A 24,110-nucleotide genomic window follows, 5' to 3' on the forward strand; every position below is an offset into this window, starting at 1 on the left:
TCGAGATTACCCAGAAAGTTAAACTCGTTCGAAAGTGAAGCCCATTATTTCCAAATCACTTCCGATTATAATTCTATAAGGCACATTTTAGCCAGCCACAAAAGTGGCAAAAGAGGTCGTTTCAAAGTCAGTGGGGTGGGATGCCTAACAACTGCCCAAAAGAGCTCTCCTCACACACTCGCAGAGGAGCATTGCTACGGTCATGGAAATGAAGGTAGAACATTCTGGCATGTAGAAGGTAGATTCTTCGTATTTCGAAACTTGTGTATGCTCAAAACTCTGGGAAAATTCAGAGAGAGTGTTAGAAATTAATGAACCACTTTCTTGCTTTGTTTACACCAGGGGTGTCAAACTCGCGGCCCGCGGGCCGCATACGGCCAGAGGTGAACATTTTTGCGACCCAGTCAATATATCCGACGCAAAGTAAAATAGAAATGTGAATTAGAAACGAAACCAGCGTATAAAATTATAATATACTTTATTTATAAACTATAAGGATCATTTTAAATTGTACGCGCGAAAAAGTAAAATTCTAAGTGGCTGAAATGGAGTGCGTTTCACACTAAGCTATCAACGGCAAACTGCTACGCATCAGCTGATACACCTAACCTAATAAGACGAAATAGGAAAGATGGTATCAGAGAAGAGATGTCAAGTATCAGGACGTAAACAATAATTTAACTTTATATATGTTTATTACAATTTACTAGTCAAAATAAAAGTATTTGTTTCTATGAACATTGATTTTTTTGTTTTTGCTGCCCACCTAAAGTTAAGCTTTGTTTATTAGGCCCAAGTTACCTTTTGAGTTTGACACCTCTGGTTTACACCATAAAAACTTAATATGTACTTTTAAAAACATAAACAAAATAATTACTTTTTATTAAAGAGAGATAGAGGCAGGAAAGAGAAAAGGTTGCAGGAATAATTAGAAACACTTAAGGAAGAAAAACAGGAAGGACATGAAAATAGGCTGTAATTTCCGCATTGATTGAAAAATATGACAAGACTAGAAAGCGTGACGTACCAATGCCATTTCTCTTCCTGTCCCTCTTCTAATATCTCACACTGACAGCTACTTTACTTATAGATTGGCATTCCCATCAACGGCTTCATTCACCCTCAGCGCTGGATAATTAAAGCTCGCAATACATCTCTCCAAGGTTAGTAAATGACGATGGAAATCCTGAAACTCAACAGGAATTTTTTTTTTTTAAAAAAAAAAAAGAGTTTTCAAGGAAGGATATCAGCACAGCCTACAGGGCCGTTTTCCCATTTGGAGTACGTCAAAAAATGGTTTAAATGTTTGACATCCTATTGGGAAAAATTTGTTTTCCGAAGTTGCACAGATACTAAAAATATCTCTCGCCATTCTAGACAAATTTTTGAAGGAATTCTCAAGTGTTTTCCACCATTCTAAAATGTCAACGTCTACTGGTGCTTGGTCTAATTTGGTGTAATTAATTATTTCTGTCTTCCATGCTTCGGTGATATTTGCTGATTTTTGAGCAAATGGTGCAAAAATATTGATGCAGTCGTCGTCGTCGTCAAAAGGTGAATCATCAGATTCTTTATCTTCACCAACTAATGGAGCGGGAAGTTTGTTGGGAGGGGTGTATTTTTTATTTCACGAATCGACTTGTTATAGCAGGCAGATATGTTATTTGGGTCTTTCATTTGGCGCGTTTTTAACATCTTTTTGAAATTATATAAAGATATAATAGTAATAGTAACATATGATGCATTGAAGTGTAAGTAGTTGTCTTCTTTTACACACTTTTTTTTTTCTTTATATCAATACCAGTATATAAATTAAAATAATTATTAGAAAAGATTATTAATAGCAAACCATTTTTAATACTTCAAAATAATAATAAATTCAATAAATTCAAAAAACTGAGATATCTCGTCGGGACCGAGACCGAGATTTGAGCGACCGAGACCGGGACCGAGATCGAGACTGCATTAAGTCTCGCCTCGTCTCGGTCTCGTGCAGCACTAAGCTCAAATGCAACAAAAAATATTCTCTTCACTTTGGCCCAATTCTCAATAGTGTTCAAGATATTTGCATTTTTAACTTTTCCGTCGATATTCGCGTGTTCCACCATAAAAATGGCCGTAACTTCTCTATCCTTTATCCTACAACAAATCTGCTTATTCCAAACGAAAGAGCATTAAATTTCCTATAAATCTGCCTAACCTAGGGCCTCAAAACGTTTCTTTAAAAACAATGAAATTTTTACTTCAATGTCTAAAAAATTCGTTCTCGATGATTTTTGTTAAAATTTTCAACTTCATTTTTTCAATGATTGATGAAACAAGGAGTCACCCAATTATAGGAAAAGTTGTGGATTTATTGAGCTTCAAGTCCATATGGATTTTTTTGGTTTTTAATAAAACCCAACCCCGAACAGAGGGTTGTAAATGCAGAAAACTGGGATGTTGCGTAACCGACTTTTCGCTGATATCAAATGATTAACTTCCTCGTATTTCAATTTTTGGAGAAGGAACAAAAAGAAAAGTAACCATTTTGAACAATTATTATTTAGTAAAACGGAAGTAGAAAATACGGCAGTAATAAAACACAAGTGCCTACCTAAAATCGCCACAAAGTGTGCATTTCCTGATGAAAATGTTAGATCTCCTTTATTTCCTGTTTCCATTATTGCGAAGAAAGTGAAAATATTTGCAACATTAACTAGGAGATAAATGAGAGACCAAGGCGTGCGCAATATTCTCTTACAGTATATTTTTTTTTTCCTTTCTCTTAAAAGAAAAATGAGAAAAGGAAAACTGAATATTAGCTAGAGTGTGGCTGGTAAAAATTTCACAAAAACAAAAATTACACTGAAAATGTTTTTACATGGGGTATGGCGGATTTTTGTGTAAATATTTCTGAGAGAATTTTTTTTTTTCCTAACAAGTTCGTTGTTTAATAATTTATTATTCACATCTGGGGAAAAGCCTTTAATGAGGAAAAGCGAATTATTTTGTTTTTCTCCTTTACTTAATAAAAAACACTCTCTTTGTAGACTATAGATTTAATTTAATGGAGAAATTTTTGTTTGAATGATTCAGTGGCATCCTAATCTAAACAGACATCCTAGTCTAAACAAAGGCGCCACGATAGCCGAGCGGTTAGAGGAGAGACCTGCGAAGCTAATATGTATTGTGGTACTGGGTTCGATTCCCGGTCTTAGGCCTTGGATTTTATTTATTGGTTAATAAAAGAAATTTACAGTAAAGTATGTTTGCTAGTCGTCTCCGTTCACAACACCTAATTGGTAGTTAGACGTTAAGCCCCGCCTGAAAAAATAGGCATTACTTTACTATCCTAACCTAAACCACTCATCTAGTAATACTTTAGTAATAACTCTGAGTTTTTAAAGAATAAAATTTACTTGTAACACTCACATGTCCGTTCTATTACTCCCTCATCATTTGTACTAGGTTTACAAAATATGCGACGGCCATCTTGTATCCAGGAGCCACAATAGTTTAGCAGGTGATATACAGCGGTATTGAGGAAGCAGCCAAGCTCTTAGGATTTCCGATAGATGCTTTATTGATGGTGTTTATTTTTCCAGTCAGCGAATCATTCTTTTAAACTTCAACGTTGAATAACTGGCGTACCTTATGTCTAAAAAGAACGAAGTATTGCAATACTTAATTGCTAGAATAGCAGCAAAGCGGTTACTATAACGTAAAATATTACCTCGTTAATTTCCTGCAGGCAAAATCTGGTTTAGGTGAGTGCAAAACACAACTTCCCTCGCTTGTGCAATAAATAGCTATTTATTCTCCCTTAGGACATAAATATTATTTCCTTCTTTGGGAAGGAAGGGATTTAGCTGTGCGGTTAGCGTATTGGAATCCCACGCGGAGATCCTGGGTTTGAATCCAGTTGCTGGCTCTTAGTTTTTCTCTCTTCCTAGGAGCTTCTTACAGTTCACTGTCCGATAATCTGAGAGAACACAGTCCGAAGGCCGGTAATGCATAAAAAAAAAAGCTCTGGGCGCCAATATCCTCAGAAAAAAATGATTTCCTTCTCCCTATTTCTTCTTCGTGCCCAATAAATATTTAATTTCTATGGGCTTAAAGTTGCAATGAATCGACTACAATTTTGTACCGACTTTTCTAATGTATTGTATCAATTTATTGTCTGAAGAGAAAGATTAGAAAAGATTAATTGACCAAATCCTGGCAAATTGAAATCAAAATACTATTTTCAGTGCAAAGTCAATTTCAAAAAACTAGGAATTAACTTGATTAGAAGAAAGACCAACTTTAAGAGATCCTTTCTAATAAATAAATACAAGCTGACTGAAACTTAACACAATTGCGCCGAAGAAATTAAACTTTTTCCATCGCTTAAAATTAAGACGTTAATTGCTTTTTGTAGAAGAACAGCTGTAGCTTGGAAACCACTTCCTTACTATTAACAGCTTAAGTAAACTTCCTTGAGTAAAGCAAATGTTTGCTTTAATCATTGTGTGTATTTCACTCAGGTGGAAATAAGCTTTAATAATTATTATTCTTGTCAAGGTGTTTATTAAAGCAAAAGGAAATTATTAATGTACTAAAACATCAACATTATATCACTAAACATCAACATTTAATCCGTTGTTACACAAATAAAATAAAAAATAAAAATAGCTGCGCATAAGCTTATTTTTTGCAATTGAATAAAAGGCTTTTCCGCTGTTGAACATCCTCAGAGCTTTCTCAGCATATTATTAGTGACGCAGTTCGCCGTTTAAAGTTCATCGTCATTATTAATACAGCTGATACTTAAACTTTTGCCGCCCCAAAAATTTGGTTGATTTATTTTCCAAATTCAAAATAACAAACAGGAAAATTTGCTTTATCACAACAATCAAGGTCATCCAAAGTACGAAAGGCATTTTATGAAAGCACACAGGTTTTGCTCTTTCCGCAATTTTGCAGTAGTTGTTGCGTTTAAATTTAAATTAACCTTTCAGGTATTACTAAAAATCATAGAAAATTTGAAAAAAAAAAAAATGTCCTGAATAGTAGCACAATTTTTGATAAAATGTATAAGATTGCCCAGATGAAGTTCCGTTCTAGAAAAGTGCATAACTTCATCGCCACCTCTCTTAAATGAAGGAAGCAGTGAAAAATTGTAGCAATAGACTTACGAACAAGAAGTTACAGAAAATCTCTTACACACTTCCGAGAAAATCTTAAAATCAAACTGACAAACAAATTCAGGAACGTAGCACTTCCGGTATTCGATTGGGAACTGCATTGAATACCACAAATAAATCACTTCACTGAACCAGAAAAACCGTAGAACAGGTTGCAATTTTTAATGTAAAAAAGGTAGAAAATGCTGGGCAAAGAAAACTACCTCATAAATTGTTCTCAACCAAGAAATGGCGCCGTACAGAACTTCTTGATATCCCATAACATCCGTTGGAGGTTTTAAAATGGCGAAGAAGTAATCAGTTAAATTAAACCAGTAGAGGTTTTCTTAAACAGCTCAAGTGTGAGCGATTAAAGTTAATTTAACTGGATTGAAGTAGATTTCAGGCTAAATATAAAGTTACAATTTAAAATGCGTATAACATTGAAATGAAACAGGCATTGCAATCGCGATAACTCTGCAACGCAAAGGATTATACTTCAGTTACTGTGGAAACACTAGCAACAATAACAAAGCGTTTTTTGAAAATTCAAAAATATTAATAAAAATCTCAAATATGCCTACTAAGTCAGTCAAGAAGGTGGCGAACGTGGCTGGAAAACGTAAAGGGACGGAGAGTGGATCGGTCCCTACCACTAGAAGCATGTTGCGCCAACCGGATGTGAAGGTAGCTATGAAACTGACTGAGGTAAGCACCAACCAAGAAGCCAACAAGGTAAGTGATGAACAAATTTACACCAAGGCGAACAAAAAGGTACAAATGCATACACAAATATGGCATATCAAAGTACGGATTTAGGACCCTTTTATGTTATAGTGGAAAGCACTAACAAGGACAAAAAGGGGCTTTCGAGGGTGCACCCAATGTCAGTTGGAAAACTATTATACGAAAAACACATAGACATTGCCAAAAGTATCGACGGAATTAAAAAGCTCGGCGTAAATAGAATGAGAGTTGAGATGAACAATGGGGTAGCGGCCAACAGATTAGTGAGTTCCGCAATTCTAAAGGAAAAGGGGTTCCGAGTATACATACCCAGATATTTATTGCAGAGAAGGGGAGTAATTAGGGATGTAGACACGGATCTGACAGAAGAGGAGATAAAGGAGGTTATGAGGGGCCCATTAGGGGCTGAATACCAGATAATAGAAATCAGAAGATTAAAGCGAAAAGTGATAGACAGGGATACGAAAGAAACAAAATTCGTTCCCACTCGGTCGGTTTTGTTCTCGGTTAGGGGACAGCAGTTACCACAATACGTGTATATACATTACGTAAGATGCGAAGTGCACAATTACGTTCAAAATGTTATACAATGTAAACAGTGTTTACGATTTGGTCACTTTAAAGACCAATGTAAAGGGAATGTAAGATGTGGGAAATGTGGGGAGAATCATGAAGCATCTCAATGTAAAGATAGCACACCTAAATGTGTGAATTGCGGCAGTGCTAGCCATTTGGCAACTAACGTGAATATGTGTCCCCAATATAAGAAAGAGAAAACTCTAAAGCAATTAATGGGCGAGCAGAATATCTCATACCTGGACGCAAGAAGATTGCTATCCAGTAACTCGTTTGCCGCCTTAGCGGAAAAACAAGCCCCCACTTTAGATAGTCTAAAAGAATTCCCCTTACTAAATAAACTCGTAGGTAACGATAATAGGCCATTCGCGTCTACCATCTCTTATAAGAGGAAAACCAAAAGAAATAGGTTTGAGGTATCCCCTAATTTCGATCAAAAATTGATTAACGACCTATTAATTCAACCGGGTACGAGTAAAAGTACACCAGGAGGATTAATTCCTCAAAACCCATACCGCCCCTCAGAGGTAACGAAAACTGCGAAATCCCTTCAACAGGATCCCCATTTAGATATATTATATGAAAAAACATTTGGAACACTTAAAATGAAATTGTACCCAATTAGTTCGGTCAAAAAAGTTAAGTAAAGGACTACAGAAGGAGAGATAAGCTCAGAAGGTTATCCAAGGTCAGCAAGGTATTTTAAAAGTCAAATATCATGGCTTAAAATTAAATTGTAACAGAGGAATTAGAGAGAAAAATTGGCAATTTATTATTTGCCATGTTTACCGATGATGACGCACTACACAAGAAGCGAGCCGCACAAATGAACGATGACCAACAATTACAGTAAAAAAAAAAAAAAACGTGCTATTTTATTCTAGCTCGCTTTTCAATTTGATACATACATTCAAACTGCATTCTTTCGCTGAATTTCACTCAATTAAATTTTATTGAAACTTTACAATTAAAAGTAATACTAATACTGTTACTGTAAAATGATCTCTCAGAAATTAACTCCTCAAAATCAATATCTCCAAAAAGTTGGGACATATATTAAATCCAAGTTCATCAAAACAAACTTTAGGGCAACCGTTCCTTAATCTAACATAGTATTGCGGATGCTTACCTCCAAAGCAATCAACGTGGAAATTTGAGGAAGTAGAGATCTCTCATCTAACAGAGCCACCAACCAAATTAAAATCTCAGTATATGGAGAAATGAATCCTCTTCCAAATACCTGATAACTGCCTGATAACTGCCCACCTAAATTTAGTTTGAATGACCATATCTTTAGGAAAGATCTATTAGATCCAAAAACACGCCACAAAATCTACCCGGGCTACCCCACTCTCTAGAGCAGGGGTATCAAACTCCAATTAAAACACGGGCCAACTGGTATTAGAGGCTAGATTCACGCAGGCCACAACACATTTACAAATTTTGTTAAATTTATATTCTGAAGTTAGGATTCAAAAGACGAAAATTATTCTTTTTCACCTCGAAACTTGGCCAGCGATTTCCTCGTACAAGTTTTGCTAAATCTGTATTCAAAGACTGAGAACTTAAGAATATATTTTGAGAATTCCTACTTCTGTTTGGTCTCTCAAAACCAAGACATATCGCTACCAAACGTCGCCGGAACTAAGACAACATGTTTACACACGTCCGCAGGTTTCCAGGTAAGGCACTGGGCCGTCCTGTACACTCTTCTTCGTAGTTAAAGGGTGAACGAGGTATTGCCGATATTGCCTCTATTTCCCCGAAGCTCTATTTTTTTTCAACAATAATAACGTGGTCCACAAAAAAAATTAAGTAATCTCCGACCCCAATCAATTTTGCCTTTGTTCTAATCTGTATGTTTATATTCCCAAAAACAGATCTGGGCTTATCAACCGACTCCTCCCCGTATGTCATAAATATAACTTTGATAAATCGTTGAATTTAAATTTTACCGCTCATTCAATTTTATCGATGATTCACTATATATATATTTTTTTTTTAATTTGCTGATAAATATAAAAAAAGAACGAGTTAGATACCTGGCTGGAGAGTGATTTTTCTATAACCCAATACCGATCGCATTCCATCGAACCACACAACCTCCTGATAGATATATCTACTACATACACTCACTCAGTGAGACTAGAACCTAGCATGCAAGCATACAGCCACAATGTACCGCGTCCATATCAGTAAATGTAATAACAGACACCCTAGGCAGTAAGCAGAGTATATTGTTGGCCGACAGCCACGCACACTCAAATGCAGATTGAGAGTGCAGACAAAACAGGAAATAGATATCAATGGTCCATGCTTGCAATGGCCGTTGGATGTCGGTCTGTCTGTCACAGTGGCAGAACATATTATTTACTCTCCCGCCTTCTCTTATATTTGTAGCCGCAATATTTTCTCGTATTGAATTAAATTAAATTTCAATAGTTTCAAAAACAACCAGACATTTCATTCAGAAGTATTTTTCATTCAATTTTCACATTTCATTCATGCTTATAGATTTCACTTGGTTTTATAACGACTCACTGGTTTGAATGTTTATTACGCTTGCTTATTTTTAGTGCATTATAGTGGTCTACTAGAAGGGAGTGTTCGAACCAGAATTTGCCCTGTTTAAATTGATTCTTGCCCAATATCGCTGTAATCAAATAATTTTTGAACTGAACCGCACATGTGATTGTACTGAACTTGGAAATGGTCTATTTTAACCCAAGTACCACCGGCAAAAGAGGCTGATCGTGCCATAAAGTGGCTAAGTGACTCTTCATAAGTCAAGAAGGACACTTTTTGAATAGTTTTCAATTATTACTCCTTTCATTAAAGTGCATATTGTACTGTGTAATCCAATCCTTTAATAAACAAGGATTATACGCGTTGCTAAAATTCGCAGATAATTGGTTCCTTTACAACTAATCAGGATTTCAGTGGGTGGGTTTAAATCAGATTTTTTATTATTACTATTCTTTATTTTGTGAGATTTATTGTGGAATTTATGGCTGAAATTGAATTTCAAATTGTTACCGGGGTTCAGAATGAGGCAAGAGAACTTTGTTTTCGTTAAAATATATCTGCGATAGATTTATTTGGAAAAAGAATTTAGGAAAATAGGATTACTGAAGAAGATAACATTATACACAGTGCATACCAGAGATCTTATAGCGGCGATATGTTGAGACGTAAAAAAGAGTTTTATTTTGGTTTGTTGTAAGAGACATGAGACAGTATACGCACACTTAAAGTTGCTTTACAAGATGGTAGAAATGGTAACCCACCAGGGTTACTTGCTCAATCCTTTGTGTATTTTCGGCTGCTATATTCGATGGACCTTGGGTGGGTGTAAAAGAAGAAGGACCATGGGTCTGCAGATATGGATTCAAGGATGTTATCCGCCTTTATTATAATTCTTTATTCCCTTTTTCTTTTCTGTTTTATTTGTATATATCACATTTCATTTCCAACTTATGATTGATTTTCTCTCTCTGTCTCTCTGAAATAGGTTACGATTTTGCTCTCTCTTATAAAATAAATCTCCATTTTATTTCAGTAAAAAGTAGATCAAAAACAACTACGATTAAAAACCACCTAATTTTTTAGAAGGGGCCTACGGAAGTGGCTAGTTTTTACTGCAAAGGAACATAGCCGGGTAGGTACTTCGTCGTTCAACCTTTGTTTTAGAAATCTATCTTGTTTTGATCCAAATTATAATTTTTTTTTTTTTTGCGTTTATTTGTGCTCCAATCAGCGCGTAGTAACAATGATAACAGAGTAACAAAACGAGTGGGGAAGTTACCGCAGTGGTAACAATCCAAAACTGACTCTCTTCACTTCTTGGAGAGGAGATCACGAAGCCACAATCTCTCTTAAGGCGTCTTGTTGGGTTATCAGGAAGAGCTCCTGAAGAAAGATTTTTGAGCTACAGGATTTATATGAGATTGTTAAATACCATCCCAACAAAAGGGAGATAAGATTATTGCCAATTTCAGTAGTAAATAATAATTCCAGGGCTTATGCTTGTTAAACAAGTTATATATTTTCTTTTTGCAATAAACTTCTTTCCTTTTGAATTAAAGGAATCAGTGCCTAAAGAAGAAGAACTATTGTTGCACGTCAACAACAATTTTGTTGTATGCTATAGCTTCGTTATTTAACGTCAATAAAATTATTGAAGAACGCAATCACTTTGCTGACTAGTTGATTGTGCCGCACTCTAGTTAAAAAGACATCTAACAATAACATTAAATGTAATATTTAATTTTACAATAATGAATGTATTAAGGAAGCAAGGTAATAGAAAGGTATGTCCCGTTTAAATTTCCGTTTGCCGGAGGTTACGTGTGGTTATAGAAGAAATTAAAAGATATCACATTAAAAGCAAATAAAAAGTGATTCGCACTAATAAGATGTTTAAATAGAACGAAAAATAATGAACAGATGTTTAAAGTGAACTCTCATTACTTCATTTACTAATTTTCTTTCTCTTCTCCTTCTGTTTTGCTCTTGAGTTCCCAGCAAATTAGCGATCACTAAAATTAACGTAATGAAATCTTTCCTAGAGGTAATTTCTGTATCGATAAACTCGCTAAAACCCGCAAAATCCATTTCCGCAAAGTGGTATTTCCGCTCGACTGATCTTCTTCCAAAATAATTAATCCCTTTTAATATTACATAGCTAATGAAGACGCACATTATATATTTACATGCCACTTTAGAGGAAAACTGAATCCACTCCAGCCTCTGAATTATCTTAGGAAGCATATACTTGGGAAACGATTTTAGAGAAAAAAATGTGCATTCGATGTTTACAGAAAATAGCTGGATCATTTTCGATGTAATTCTACTGCGTATTAATTCAAAAATCTTTACAATACAGTGGCTTACGGTTGGTTGATCTTTTACAAAAGCTTCCATTACAGTGTCCCACGGTGGTAACGATTCAAAACTATAAATTCTTCTTTCTTCTGCTTTCATTCAAATCCAGTTCATGCTCTTTCTGTCGGTAAACGGCTCGACGAAGATAAACTACCGAAGTCTCAGCAATTTCTACAGTGAAACATGATTCCAACGATATTTTCCAGCTTTTTACATCCTTTTCGTTCTCGAGACTTTGGTCATCATTGAAGGACGTGATCATCAAAGAGACTTTAAGGCTCCGAAACCTTGCACTCATGCTTCATTCGAAACTAGATGAAGTATAATTGACTGTAACTGCTAAGCGCCTTTCTTGTCCACTTTTGGAGTTCTCCATGATTCTTTTAGTTCAACTACATCGACTAATCTCCACACCACCATTCGTCCCAGGATGACCGACCTAGTGTGGGTTCTACCCTTATCTTCCTTTCTAGGCCCCATTACAACATCTTCCTTTCAAAGGCATTCCTGAAATCAACTATTGCCACTGGCTCGGATACTATACGCTGAGAACAAATGTTCCTAAGGCTCTTTTGGTCCGTTGACAACTGCCTACGATACTCGTCTTTCCTAAGTGCGCCTGCCCAGATTTCGCTACCGAACAACAGAATGGAATCTGAGACTTCCTTCATCAGTTCAAATTTATTTAGATTAAACATACTTAAGGAAATCGGTTTTTACTGTAAACAACTCGCGTAAAAGATTTTTAGACTTTTTCTTCACTTTTTCCACTTTAAAGTGACGGCTGATTTGGTGGCAGTAACTATCCTTCAGAATCTTCTATTTACATGACAGCATTCCTTCCAGGGATATTAACGACTTAATGTTGATTAACATAATCGATTTATCTACATTGGGTACAGATGGGAAACTCAAGGAAATCGCTTGTTGCTCAGATGGTAGAAGTTTTTTTATTATTATTCCAGTAAAGTGCTTTTGGTTAATATAACCAGATTTACTCAGGAAATAGAGGCAACCATGGTGAATGATAAAGGTTATGGGATTTGTTATGGGACGAGCAGAGCACGCTGAGGAGAATCGAGCTGTGCAATTTGAAAAACAAACATTGCCGCTATTTCCCATTCCTACTCTCCCAGTCGACAATGACGCCTACATAGCCGGCTTTGCCACAGCTTCCTAGATTATGCTTTTTCTAACATTTTTCGCATTTATTCATCACTTGAATAATTCCATGTGCGCCTATTCAATATTACGATTTTTGTTTACTTTTTAAATTTCTTCTTGCTTATTTTTTTCATCACATTTTGGACCCAGCCGTAACTTGGTGGTCGAATTCATTCGACCAGAAGTAGCGCTTTATAAGTGGATATTCTATTTTTGTGTGATTTTCTTTTAAAAATTGAAGGATAATGTTTTTAAAAAATTAATATACTTCTGCCCACATTTTAACCTAAAAAATTTCTTCTAGACTTTTTAAGATAAAATTTGCTAAAGAGCAATACTGGAAGAAGAGGTGAATAAGGTTGTTCTAAAATGCAGTTTTAACGAACTATCTTTGTGTTTTCGTCAAGATTAAGAAAAGTTGAATCAAGCTAGAATTCCGAGTTTGAAAAAAAAATTCCAACTAGAAATATTACTTTACTGAACGGATTATAAAATTTTTTGGGATAATATTTAAAAGTGCGCATCTCGATTTTGTCAAAACCAATGTGTACATCATGACACACAAGTAGATCGATATATAACCTTTTTTTTTAAATCATTTTTCTAGAAAAATTAACTAAGTAAAAGTAAGATTCGCCAATGATCCCCCTGTGCCGTAGTTGCACGCAAATCTGTGCAGATTTAATAGTCTACTTCCTTTGTAGCACCATCCCTTCCACGTCCCACCGGACAATAAATATGATCTTCCGAAGATGAAGTCTTTGGACGTGACGTGGGTTTCCTGTTTGGATCTCCTAGGCCAGGGGTCGGCAACCCGCGGCTCGCGAGCCGTATGCGGCTCTTTTATCCAAATTTTGTGGCTCTTCAGCCTGTCCAAAGTAAATTGTATATTTCAATTTTATTGAAACAAGTGAAAATTTCATTTATTAAATTAAAGATATTTTTTCAAAAAGAATTTTAAATGTGATAGGTTAGAAATTGAATAGAATTATATTAAAATACAGTACGTAATACGAGTATATAGGACTGCCGCCATTTTCATTCAAACACAGGTTTAGCTATTATTTATTTGTTTATTTACTTTGCAATATGTGAAAATAAATATATAAAACATTTAAATGTTATTGAATATCATAAAATAATAATTTGTGAATACAAATGATCTACAGAGTTTGTTTACACTATCATCCTTGCGGCTCTTGGTAAGATTTATTAAAATTATTTAAGGAAAAATGGCTCTCTACTTAAAATAGGTTGCCGACCCCTGTCTAGGCCGAAAATTATTTAAGTGTTACTACATTTTCTTTCCTGTAACGATTCGAGTTAGGAAAGATTTGAATTGCGTGTAGTACGAATGTAAAGAGCGAGCAAATGAACTATTCTCAGCCACAAGCTGATTATTGTTGACTTTATTGAGGATAAGCATCATCCAAAGATCTCAATTTGATGATCTTTTCCACAAGTTTTAAAAGTTCCACAACTGTTTGCAGGATAATCATCATTATTGAAGGATTCATGCAGAGCCCCGTGCTCTAAAGATCATCATCGTGTTCTTCGTGACAAAGAACAGAAGGTCACGTTATTGATTTCCAAACTTTCTCCTCGGAAGTGATCTCTAACACTTTTGAACCTAAGAATATTTTCTAGCATTTAGCGCATACTTGACGAGAAGCTGAGGATGTTTTGATGAATTCGTAAAAAGAAAAAAAGTATTACATTCTCAGGTTAAAGGATGGACTTCACATCAACATTTCCTTCATGACCTGCAAACTCACAGAACTTTTAGCTACAATCGCACAACGCTAAATATAATTTCTGCAGATAACAGTACTAACTACTTTTTTATTTTTTATCTGCAACATCAATATTATCCTGCGATAAAATTCTAAAAATCTTACGGAAGAAAAATTTCTGCATCAACCCATCAATAGTTATTCGCGAAATTTCTTTTTAGCATTTTACTTAGAGTTTAGGGCTTAGGTGTGAAGGGTTTATAACAGGCTTAATGATTTTTAGTTTTTCCGTCAATACCAGCTAGAAGCTACCCATCAGCCAGCTGTATGGGTAGTACCCATGGCAAGGAGCCATGTTGACACCGCTTCCTCTACGCACATAATACCCAGTTGATTGCAAACTACGCAGTCATTAGCATTTGGCTTATTGTATGTAGAGCATGGTGATACGCCCACGAAGAGGCCTATTCATTTGCTTGCTTTATTATTTTTTTACTTTTATTTATTTTTTATTTTTTATAAATATTTCCTTCTTCTTATATTTAATGAAAGCTTTGTTTTTAATTAGGATTAATTTTTAGGAGTAACTCTGGCTGATAATTATCGAGTTAGCTAACTAATATCTGCATTGTTTTTATAGTATACCTCCTGCAATTATAACCACAAAAAAAACGGTTAATTATTTATTATAACATCGAAAAACACGGTTATTTTCTCCTAAAAGATTTAATAAGTAAATAAAAATATTTTCAACACATTTGCCTGTGGATCTTTGAACAGAATTTCTAATGCTAAACCAATCTAAAACATTCTAATTTTGAAGACATTAAATGAAGCATTCCTAGTTAAAATTTAATTTTAAAATATTATAGCAATAAGCGAACGGAAAGAATCTTCCCTTTTCAGCGGGAAAACTTAGGGAATTAGGCGCGGACTTAATGCAGTACAAAGTTCAGAGAAGTTGGCTGTCTTAACTTTAATAAAACACACATACCAGGTAGAGCGATATATCTCATATTTCTAATTAATTTAATTAATCTATTTGCAGGAGTTAGTGTAAATGGAAAAGGGCTGCGGTTTTGAAAATAAGGTCAAACTGGGAAAACTATTAATAGTAAAAGTTAAGAAATTAAAGTGTGGAAAAGTTGGTGGTAGATTAGGAGAGGTGATAATGATTAAAGATCCAATCCAGGTGAGCTGCGCCTGGCCATTATCATTGTCTCTTTTGCTAAAAATAACTTTTAGGAGAAAACTTGCAAAGCCAGCTTTAAAAGCTGTTGTTTGGTAAATGAACTTTGAATTGTGCGGTGTTAGCTGGGAGAAAAGAGATCGGTTGAACTTTGTTGGCTGTTAGACAGGTACAAGTAACTACTCGATAGTTACCCTCCTTTCACACCTCTCGAGAGGTAGATTTTGGTTCTCTTTTAGAAAACTAAATAAATAATAAATGCAACTCATGCGGGATTCTGGCCACCACAATTTGGGGTACCACCGTCTCCATTCTTCTAAATAATTTCCCAGTATTACATTCTCAGATTTTCCCTTCATTCTTCTCTATGCTCTCCCAAGATATTCTCAAGAAGACTGTAAGTTAAAAGGCAGCGGATTTTAGACAGGGTATATTACCCCAGACTCCCTAGGGCAGATAGAGCGAGATGTCGGCAGTTGAGATCGTCACATGCCCTCTCTTAAAGGTCGCATTAGACAGTAAAAAAAAAAAAAACTAGGAGCTTGGAGTCTCGGCATGAATCGCTTAAGACAAATGGTTGCAATTTTGAAAATGTGGGTTAGGTCCATAGGCAGGAAATTATCGTTGATTTTTGTCCTCATGTTTATTGTATCCCTGCATGGTTTCGAACTTTCTTGCACCGTCTGAGGTAGATAATTAGTTTGATGTAGAGATTTCAGCTTCACTTACGTTTCAGTCAGCAAGTGTAAGGGTCAGTAGACTAAAAGTGGCTGCAAACTACAATGGTGAGAACCGCTGAGTCGACACCGTGTATAAAACTGGGCTACTGACTGGCTACTGCGCCAGTTGTTGTTTTTCGGAGAGGCCAGTAGTTGTTTTTCGGAGGACAGAAGACCCAGACTGCTGAAGGGGTTCGTCGGCTGGCTGTTCCTGATGGCTGGTGAGTTATTGTAGCACAGTAGTAAACTTTAATTGCGGTGTTTGTGGAGCCCCAGAGTTGGTCGACTCAGCGGTTGCGAGGACTGAATTGGTGGCTTGTATCTGTATGATTGTAAATGTGACTTATTGATGAGCTGAGGCGCTTATTTGTAATATGTTAGAGTCAACTTAGATATATAATTGTATGATAATATTCAACTGGGTCTGTTTAGGTAATAACTATGGGAAGAATTATTGGCAATAATTTAATTTGGTTATTTGTTGATAATTTGTTTTGTCCTTTTGAATTTAAATAAATATTATAGCCGAAAGCTGTAATTATACTGATTTGTGATTGGAGTGAGCACTTCCTGTTTCCTCAGCGCGTGCGTACCCTACAGCAAGTAAAGTAAAGGAATCACCTACATTTTTAGACGGAGCTTAATATCCAACTACTAATTAGGTGTTGTGAACGGGGGCAGAAGCTCATACTTTATTATAAACAAATTTTTTCTAACAAATAAAAAGTAGTCATACACAGGATTCGAACTGAGAATCTCCCACTTACATAGCCACGTTCTCGACCACTCGACCACCGCCCGTCAGCAAGTAGAATGCTACAATAAGCACGCGAGCTGCGATGAGCCAAAAAAAAAAAAAAAAATCAACGAAAGTTCCAATTTCAAACCATTTTGCAGACTTTACGCCAATTATTGTGAGCGACAAGGAGGTCAGTGTTTCCTGAAAAAGTGGATAATCCAATTGCTCCTACAGAATCCTTGCTGGGACATATAAGTAACCTTAAACAGCCAGGTATTAAATCCATCGCGGAATTCTTACATTCAGTAAAACACTGGAGTTTCTTTTCAAACCTCTCAATGGAGGCGTTGACTTTAGTTTACCGGATGTGTAGGACGGCTTTTCCTTCGTCAATGGCCACCTCACCCATTCTCCATTCTTATCGCTTTTTATTAGTCATTAAATGTAGATAGATACTTGTACTCTTAGACGCTTAGGAAGTATTGAATGTTCTTTCGATTGGTCTGATTAAATTTTCAGTAGTCTAGCCACCCATAAGAATTAACACCATTTTTATGGCGCCTCTTATAGCCAGTTCTACCTTGTCCACCCTGTTAAGTTCAGTTTTAAATTCGAATTTCTCTCTCTGAGAAAAATCAATCAATTTTCAAAAAGGAAAAGAAAAAGTTAATGTTATTAAGTTAAATAGTAGTTTAAAATCAGTTTTCGCTTGTAACATTGTGCTAGAGGCGTGATATAGTCATAAATATCGGGAAGCCATTTATTTTCTATTATTAGTTTATTTCTAGGTCCTTACAAAACATATGGTGTAAATAAATTGCAGATAATTCAAACTATGATAAATGTATAGAATAAAAGTGCACAGCTTCTAATATGTCGGACCATTTATTGTATATATAACACTCTTCAGTATTATCAGGTTGTGAATTAGACTGGAACATATAAAATGGGGAATTTTTAGCTCCATTTCTTTTCCTGTTAGTCAGGCAACATTTCTTATATTTACGTTGTATGTTAACACAATCTGCACCAGCTAGTCTCACTATTTTCCCCAAAACAGATATTGCACTTCTCAAAAAGGGTAAAGTTCAAGTGTTATATTGTAGTGCAGTTATAAGAACTTCTGGAACTAAACGTTTTTTTACAACTTACATGGTAATAATTTTTTAGAAAAATTAGCCTTACCGCAGTTCCAGTAAAGAGGGTGGAATAAGCATTTCTCTAAAGATCAACGGCGATGTTTCAGTGTGTTGTATGGCTTTACAAAACTGTTTCATGTTAGAATATGTTTCCAAAATTAATAGTTTAAACCCTGGGGTCTTAAGAATTGTAGCAAGAAAAAGACGTATAAGGGGACTCGCACATCATTTTCTGGGACAAAGGGATCCTAATGTACATACTTTCAAATTCTTCTAGAATGTTAAGAAATCTTCCGATTTGTGTAGTGAAAATATCCGTCTTGTGAAAAACATTTATGACACTTTCCACGTTTCTTAGGCTGGAAATTCGGATATTTCCCAACCTAACTACCGCTTTTCATCAAAGAGAGAAATAGTGTAACATTTAAAAGGACAGAAAGGATTTACTCCATACCTCTAGGAAGAGGAGGCCCTGGCTGAAGTTTACACTCTATCCCACAAAATAGCTGCCAACGATAAAATCATTCCTAGTTCGTACTACTTCCACCTTAAACTTCTTAACTGTATCCTGCAGTCTTGCTGACTGCAGAATTAATACGTCAAGGTCGTGGGGCTATAAAGATAATTGTAGGCCTATTGACCGGCCACTGCAGGCTCAGAAAACACATGCATCACCCTGGGCCTGGCGGAGGATAGCCTTTGTAGGTTCTGCCAGGAAGAGGAGGAAACGGCACTAAACGTGTTGTGTCAGTGTGAGGGGTTTTGTCTGGCTAAGGATGTTACTCCTCGGAGAGGAAAAACCAAGACCTGTGAGCTTTACTCAAGAGCCGCTCTCCAGAATTAAGATTCTGATTAAACGGACGGGTCTGGAGGGCGAGCTTTAGAGTGGGGGGAGCCACAATAGATCCACGGGGTCGCGGTGGCATAGGTCATGAGGCCGCCCTAATCTAATCTAATCTAATCTAATCCTGTAGTCTCGCCCTCTTGCTTTTGCGTTTTTAATAGTAGGTAGTTTTTTGCTTATTTTTCAAAAATTGCTCCAGCGATAACCATTAAATATGAAAGTCTATTTTGAAATAATTTCTAGTACAAATTCGAGTGTTTTGGGGGCGCTAGATATAAAAAACATACTTTCGAATTCGAACTGGGGGTGCATTTAGCTAGCACGAAGTTTAACTAACACTTTAATTACCTGGTAATGATGTCCACGATTGGCCCAATCTTTACATAGATAATTAAACATTATCTACACTAAGATTCAGTACTCATACCATAAAATTGCAAAATTTAGAGTTACAATTAAAGTTGTATAAATTTGTTGAGTATTCACACACCAGAGTTGGCTGGCTCAAAACGATTACTTCCAGCGGAAAGTCAATTTTGAAAAGTTGGCGTGATCTCCATACTTACTTTCATCACTAGTGAGAGAAAATAATATACAAGCTTCACTGTCGGGAGAGAAAAAGTTTATGAAAAAGTAGATAGGATACCAGTAACCAGAGACAAATTTAGTTACTCGGTGAATAGAACATCCTAGACCCCCCAAGTAAGTGGAATTAAATTAATAAGTGTTTACAAGAAAAGATGATAGAGGTCGCAGTGTTAGTTACCTGGTGTGCTGCGTTTATCTCACTTCTCAGCATCTCTCTCACTCAGTTGGACCACATTATTAACTTCCCCATTACTACTCATTTCTTTTATCCATCATTTCTCTCGGGCCGTTGTTACCATGACAACCACCTCCTTTCATTTTACAACAAATTTACGTGGATCATCCAATCGAATAAAACCGTATGTAGCTATATAATCCTAGCATTTCATCAAGTTATGCTTCATGCACCTTTTATATATATTGTTCCGAATTGATATAAAGTAGATTTGTGCACTTTTGCTGGCATAATAGGTATTAGTTCCTTATTCATCTCTAAGTCTTCGCCACAGGATTTATCTCATAATGGCACTACTTAGCAGGCCTAGTAGGAGACTCTTCTCCTTTCGCTAGCGTCCACGATATTTCTCCCACTAATCGTTTTTGAGAACACCTTTCCACTGGCTCCAAAGTGCCAAAGAAACAAATGACAAACTAGCGATCTAAGCAATCAGACAAGACTTTGCTAGAAAAAACTTACTCCAGCCTTTACTTTAATTTCATCTTCGCCCCAATCTTAAGGTCATTGTTCATCACTATCGTCTCCAGTTCCTCAGATACTGTGAGGTTTGATACTCTGCATGCCAGAGGCTGTGTTCAGTGACTTTCGTTTATTACCACTCTCTCTCTCCTCAGTTCACGTACCTACTGCCCACACGAATGGAATTTAGAACTTACCTGGATTCAGCTTGCAGTGGAAAAGCAATTAACTGCGAAAGAGACACCCAGGGTAACTGCAAAGGTTCAATTTACGAAGCAGCATCTCTTGATCTCCTATCTTCTGGCAGGGGTCAATCCTGTGTATATTTTATTCAGTAAGAGTAGTCTGTGGTTTTTTATTTGATCCGTCGTAAATCGCATGTTTATTGAATCGCTGACAGGTTTCGGAATTTCATCTTTAATCAGAGTTCAATTAATCAGTTTGGGATGGAGATTTCGGGTGAGATGAGAACATAAGTGAGGTCGAAATTGTAGCGTGATTTAGCCTCGTTGACCTTTACTCTCCACTGGCAAAACTAGAATTGGGGGATATGAAGATGAGACTGCATTTACGGGGTCTGAATTATGGGATAGAGTGACTGTATCATCGGCATAGGAATCAATTGAAGTGTTGCGGGTATGGAGGGGAAGATGAACCGTACAGAGACTAGCAGAGAGAATACTCCCTTAAGGTAAACATCCTAAACACTGTCCATCTGCTAGAGTTGAGTCGGAAAATGTTCACTGATAATGTCAATAAATAGTGGTAAACAGAAATGATTCCCTTGAATTATTATTAACTTCTATCTTCTACTAAAACATATTAAATGGAACAACTTCTGCAATAAATATTTACACAGATAGATTCTCGCTGCATACGTACAAACATACATGTTTAAATCTTACAAACGCACACGCATAGTTACATACAGACCATAAGTACATGCCTTACGAAATTTAGAAACAAATTTGTAATTCATTATTACGTACCAAGTTGCAAATTAATTGGAATTAATATTAATGGGATTTTAGGATAATGAACGCCTTCGTTAAATTTAATTAGATCTTCTTTAATAATTATTCTACTAAAAACAAATAAATAAATAGATAATAGAAGAATAGCTGGAAAATTATTTATCTACATTTGCAAAAAGAAGTTTTCAAAAGTAAGGAACTGCATGAAATTTCGGAAGTGATATTATGAAGCTACTCTTTGTTGAGGTTTTTTCATTCTAAACTCCAGACCATTTTCAAACGCAAAACATGTATTACCGATAACTGAAGATTGTTAAACTTTCTACTACCAGAATTAAAAATAAGAAAAGACGAAATACATATATCACAATGCAACCCCTTCACGTACTACAAAATAAATGTATCAGATTGTGTCTCGGATTCTTGAACAGCATACCTGTGGACGTAATGTACGCAGAGGCTGGCGAATTACCGCTCGCTTATAAAATAGAAGTACTGTCCGATCGATATGTCTTAAAAAAATTAGCCACGAACCGGATAATTTATAATAAAATAAGCCAATTAAATACCGAAGTCCTCACTCACAAATATTGGACAAAAAAGAAAGGCCCCATTTACACAGAAAGTTTTATTAGAATCTCTACCTTTAGAGATAAGGTATATTCTAATAATAAGTTAGATGTGTACAACTTAAAATACGAACATTTATTGACCGAATTAAGTGTTAACACTTCCTTCGACTTGATAAAGGTACCGGAAAAGATGAGAACCGCGGCCTTCGAAGATTACATTTCTTCCCATTATCCGGGCTCATATCGTTTATTTACAGATGGGTCCAAAATCAAAAATAAAGTCGGAAGTGCTGTGTATGATCCGGTTCGGAACTATTTTACGATAATTAAATTAGAAGATGAGGCGTCCATCTATACAGCGGAGCTAATTGCTATTTTAACGGCTTTAAAATATATTTATTCGTTGTCGGAGAAAAAATATACCATTAGTGACAGCCAGAGTGCGTTGTGTAAATTATCACATATACACAACCAGTCTACAGGAATGAATCACATTATCGCAGAGATTGTAGAAACTATTGCCATTTTTAAAGAGAAGGGAGTCTGCATTAATTTCTTGTGGGTAAGGGGTCATTGTGGTATAAAAGAGAATGAAATTGTTGATACACTTGCAAAGAAAGCCACCAATAGTGGGGGAAATGGCTAATTATAAATTGCCACACACCGATATCAAGGGTATAATTGCAAAAGCAGCACTACAAAAATGGCAGACAGATTACAATAATGGTGATAAAGGTAGATTCTATAAAACTATGGCAGATCAGTTACTTAGACAACCATGGTTTAAGGGAACTGTCACTAATAAATGGGTTGTTACGACAATAAGCAGGCTGAGAGCGAACCACGCGGTGTGCGGATCGTATCTACACAGGATCAACAAAAGGTCCTCTCCTCTTTGCGTAGATTGCAATGAGGAGGAGGATTTCAAACATATAATAATGATATGCCCACGTTATGTGGTAGAAAGGAAACGAATGTTTGACGATATATACAGGTATTTAGATGCACCATTTCGCTACGAAGACATTATATTCTCCACCAACACCTATGTGCTTAAGTCGATAGCAGAGCTAGCAATGAAATATGAATGTATTTAAAAGCTATAGCCGAATTAGAATGAATGGAAGAAAATGCTTAGAGAAGGATTACGTGATTTTAATTTTGGTTAAGCTATAAGGATGGCAGGAGCACAGAGTGCTGCTCCATCCATTAGCAGTAGTTTATGTAAATAGCAGTATATAGTAGAATGATGAATGTGTGAAGCGAATGTATTTGTAGGTAAGAATGGAGAGTGAGTGATATTCTAGTGATAAGCACCTAGACGATGCTGGCTGTATGGCGGAAGCCAATGCCAAAAATATATATATATATATATACCTATATCACAATGGTCACTCAATGTCCTAACTGTTACAGACAAAACGTCAATGGCCACCCCCACTCTGTATTGTAGTGGAGTATATATTTACTATTGATTGTAGAAAATCTTTTACTCAATGTGAAGCACTTCAAAAAATTGAGATAAAATAAAAATAGAGAAAAACTTAACGAAATAAAAGTATTAAAAAAAACTGACAAAACGTCAATTCTGATGCCAGTTATAAATTCTATAAAAATTTATTTTTTAAATGCTAAAAATATTTTCATTTTTGAATCGTTTGAAGTAAAAGTAAGTTTTGAAAAATAAAAATAAACAAAAAAAAAATGAAAAGAAATGTCCGAACCATATTGACAGAGAATTTTCCCTCACTGGCTTTCAATAAACTCACAGTAAATGGAAAATAAAAAATCTTTTTTTTTTTGAGCTTACTGTGGCATACTGTAGTCTAAAACCCATGGTAAACTCAGCCATCGCATACAAATATTGGGTCATTTCCTCTTCACGTTCATTGGGTACATACGTGCGTAGGTATCAACGGCAGTACAAAATCTATACACCTGTACACTCTTCCCTCCAAAAAAAAAGCTCTCTATAGAATTTTATCAGGAAAATGTTTCAAATAAAAGTGCGCTAAAAAAAAAAAATTAAACCTTTACGAGAAAATTTAAAAAAATAAATTCAGTTAAGTGTTGAGCGCATCTCAATGAACCTTCTGGTAGCGCCACCAACCGCGGCAAAACGACAAATCTTGACTTTGAGATATGATCTTTTCGTTTTTGTTTTTTAGATATGGTGGCCACAATACTCCTGCTACCTACCTGTAAAAATCAATGGGCGCATTCAGCAGACAAGAGCGCTACCAGATCGCTCCCAAAGGGAGCGCTTTATTTCTCTGAACGCTCTGCAACTAATACGAGGTATGTTCAAAAAATAAGGTGAATTTTCAAATTTCACGGGCTACGTACATTCGAATTTCGATTGTCTTTTTTTTTTATGTTGGTACACTTGTCTCGAACA

The 24,110-nt window shown here is 35.9% G+C and overlaps 1 protein-coding gene across 1 annotated transcript in view; it reads left to right on the forward strand.

The window, feature by feature from the left end:
* LOC141462384 (uncharacterized) overlaps positions 1-24,110 on the forward strand; it is a 169,640-nt gene that overhangs the window by 117,178 nt on the left and 28,352 nt on the right. The window lies entirely within an intron of this gene.

This window comes from Rhodnius prolixus, unplaced genomic scaffold (genome assembly GCF_049639745.1).
Source record: "Rhodnius prolixus isolate KJV_2025 unplaced genomic scaffold, Rpr scaffold_1, whole genome shotgun sequence".
Lineage (NCBI taxonomy): Eukaryota > Metazoa > Arthropoda > Insecta > Hemiptera > Reduviidae > Rhodnius > Rhodnius prolixus.